The following is a 4,179-nucleotide window of genomic DNA, read 5'->3' on the forward strand; positions in this document are numbered from 1 at the left end:
CAACAAAAAACATCAATGACAACTTTTTTCTGAGTTATGAAGGAAGCAAGCAAATTCAAGAAGCAAATGCCAACCTCCAAGTTAGAATGTGTAAGTTGTTCAAGATGGACGAAGATGAAGACATTCAAATAATGTTTTCCAGATTCCAGGCTCTGGTTTAAGGATTAAATGTACTTGAGAAGAGTTATACTACTGCTCATCATGTGAACGAAATTCTTAGGAGTCTGTCAAGCAATGGAGATCTAAGATTACAACTATTCAAGAAACATCGTATCTTAATACTCTTAAATTGGAAAAATTGGATAGCTTCTTGAGATCACATGAAATTGAGATTGTAGAGGATTAACCTGAGAAGAAGTAGCCAACTTTGGCCTTGAAATCCAAGTAGAAAAAGGTTATAAAGATAACACCAAAATCAGAGGATAATGATTCAAATTATCATAATCTAGCCTCAGAGGATGTGGAGCTAGCTTTCATATCTAGAAAAATTCAGAAGATGTGGCACACAAAAAAAGAAGCAAATTTCTCAATGATATTCCAGGTAGTCTAGTAGAGGAAGGGACATAAATTTGACAAGAAAAACACTAAATGCTATGGATTTAATGAACTTGGACATGTCAAGTCTGAATGTCCACATCTAGAAAAGGGAAACATTAAAGGAAATATATCAAACCCAAGAAGAAGGTTTTGATGGCTACATGGGATGATTCTGAAGAATCATCTTATGATAAAGTGCAAGCAGATTTGGCTTTGATAACTCATACCAACTCTGCCTCTAGATCCAACACAAACATTGTTTCTAACTTTAGAAGTGAATCACTTGATGAAAAATTAAGGTATTTTCTGACTTAATCCGATCGGATTTAATTTACGTCATAAATAATTTCTTAAATAAAAACCATAAGTTGTCTATAAAATTGAAAAAACACTTAGGAAAGTAAATGCAAACTTGACTAAAAAAATCAATGCCTTAAAAGCTGAATTTAAGAAAGATACTCTTATTTCAAAACCTTTAAAATTGTCACATGTAATTCTAATAAATATGAGGAAGCATTCTAAGATTTTCTAGCTAATAGTATGGGAAAAAACGAGTATGCTTCTATGATTTATGGAGTTAGTAGAAATGGTAAAAGAGGTCTAGGATTTGAAAAAAATGTAACTGAACCTAAACTTATTCCCTTTGATATTTTGTGTATTTTTTTCTCTAAGAAAGGTCACTCTAAAGTATCATGTCCCATGTTAAATACAAGGAAATACAAGATTAATGATAGCGTTTCAGCAAGCGTACTGAATCGTTGCAAGTAATAATAAAATGATAGTACCAAGTGTCGAACTCAAGGATTGTGTTTTACTATTAAATTATATTAAAATACGAAAATTGTACAAAAAGTTTTCGATTTGATTGAAATAAAATTTAAGACTAACAACAGTAATAAAATTGATGGATGAGTTTCACTTCCAATCCAACATTTGGTCTAATTTGATCATAGTTACTGAATTCATTTATTGAATTATTACCAAATTATCTTTATTATTCTTGTCCAAATATCTTAGTGAATGAACCTTTAATTCCAAAGTAACCCTCAATTCCTTAGTGGATTTAGATTATAATTAAGTCTTACAGTACATGAATTCTCTTGTTAAACTAGTGCATTTTCAACTATTTTAATTGGTTTCATGACCTGTATTTATCTCTAGACTACAATATCGTGAATTTCTCATCTCAAGTATTCGTAACGTCCACTTCCATTTCAAAATATGAATCGTAGAATATTTTAAAGTTGATCAAGCAATAAAAATCATTAAGCACAGAGATGAGAAAAATAATTCAATAAACTCATTCATATAACTAGAAATCAAATCAGAAAAATAAGGGTTTCATTTTGTTACACTCATCCCTAACAAATAGAGTTTAGTTACTCATGACAAAGATAGAAAAGATAGAGATTAGAGAAGAATTACAAGAAATATTTATAAATGATTCTTGATAAAACTGCTCCAATGGTGTTAGAAACGGTCTTCTTTGAGTTTCTCTACTATGACACAAGTCTCCACACTTCCCAATGGTAAAAAATATCCCTAGAAAGTGAGAAAAAAACACGCTTTTATAAATTCAGCCATGTGCCACGCGCCTTTGGCGCAAAATTTGTTCTTCAGGTGTAAGTGGACAGAGTCAGGGAGGGCGAAATGCACCCGAGGCGTAGGTTTTTGCGCTTCGGGCGAACAATATCTGATGTATGATGTATACTGCATTCATTCATCAAGTTCAACTCTCTCTTCACACAATCTCACCAAAATTTCTCTCAAGTGCTTAGCAAGGGTTATGAATTTATCACTCAAATCCTAAAACATGCATCACACTACCATAGGCTTGAAAAAATTATAGTTCACAATCACAAAGCAACAAACACATACGCTTTTGGAGGACTTTCGGGTTGTAATGTGGCTTAGGCAAAGGTAGGACAATTTGGGATAATATACTTTACTACTTGGAGTTAGGTATACATTTTCAAATTATTCTACCTTTTTTTTTTCTTCACATTTTCATTGTGGAGATTATCAAACGTTGACAAAAGGACCAAGAAAATGTTATTTATCAAACTGAAAGAAAAAAAAAATTATTCTTTGTTTTTGTTCTTTATTTTATTTATAAGAATCACCACCTCAAACTTAAAAAGTTGTTATCCCATGAGCAACCCCAAACTTAGAATTTTACCAAGATGATAACTCTTCATCATATACATATTTTTCCACTGTTTTAGTCTTATTTATCTTCAATCATTAGTTAAATTAAGGATTTATTTGATACATTCGGGTTATTTTTGTTCTTTGAATTCATTAATATGTTATGCTTGTATTTCAGTGATTAAGTAGAAATTTTTCGTAATTTTACATTGCGTTTTTGTTTTAAGTGCAGTGCTGAATTTTGGTGAAAAATCAACATGATATATGTGGCGTATTTCAGCCATATCTGGAGTTCTAGATGTCCAATTAGTGTCACTCCAAGTGCTAATGAAAGCTAAGATCCATATCTACAACTTTCATGAAGACACCGGGACCACATTCAGACGCAAAAGATGAGCAAAATGCAAAATACATCAAATGTTGTGCGCCTGGAGCGCACCCAGCGCGCCTGAAGCGCATTTCTCGTGTTTCAGTTCTGTCAACGCGCGCCCTGCGCGCCTGGGGCGCGTGACGCACATCAGCAATCATAAAAACGCAAATTTTTACTGTTTATGCATCTTTTTGACTCTTGGGAACTTGGGAGACTTGTGCCCTAGCATAGAAACTCAAAGACGGCCGTTTCTAACGCCATTGAAGCAGTTTTATCAAGAACCATCCATGAATCATTCTTGCAATTCTTCTTTAACCCTTATCTTTTGTATCTCTGTCATGAGTAACTAAACCCTATTTGTTAGGGATGAGTGTAACCAGATGAAACCCTTATTTTTCTGATTTGATTTCTAGTTATATGAATGAGTTTATTGAATTGTTTTTCTCATCTTTGTGCTTAATTCTTTTTATTGCTTGATCAACATTAAAATGTTCTACGATTTGTATTTTGAAACGGAAGTGGACTTTACGAGTGCTTGAGATGAGAAATTCATGAATTTGTAGTCTAGGGATAGATGCAGGTCATGAAACCAATTAAATTAGTTGCAAAGCAATAATTTACAAGAGAATTTCTATACGATAATGCTTAATTCTAATCTTAAATCCACTAAGGAATTATGGGTTACTTTGGAATTAAAGGTTCTGTCACTAAGACTTTAGGGCAAGAATAATAAAGAGAATTCGGTAATAATTCAATAAAGGAATTCAGTAACTAGGATCAAATTAGACACCAAGGTTGGATTCGAAGTGAAACTCATCCCTGACATTTTTCTCATTATAAAAGATCAATTTTATTATTGTTGTTAATTTCAAACATTATTTCAATCAACTTGGGAACCTTTTTGTTCAATTCTAGTAATCAAATATAATTCAATAGTAAAACGCAATCCTTGAGTTCGACACTCGGTACTACCGTTTTATTATTACTTGCAACGATTCAGTACACTTGCTGAAACGCTATCAAGTTTTTGGCATTTTATTTTATTTACTGAATTGAAATTTTTGCTCTGCTATAAAATTTCTTATTTTATTTTATTTCTAATTTAAAAAAAAAATTGGTTTAAA

Source organism: Cicer arietinum, chromosome 6 (genome assembly GCF_000331145.2).
Source record: "Cicer arietinum cultivar CDC Frontier isolate Library 1 chromosome 6, Cicar.CDCFrontier_v2.0, whole genome shotgun sequence".
Classification (NCBI taxonomy): domain Eukaryota; kingdom Viridiplantae; phylum Streptophyta; class Magnoliopsida; order Fabales; family Fabaceae; genus Cicer; species Cicer arietinum.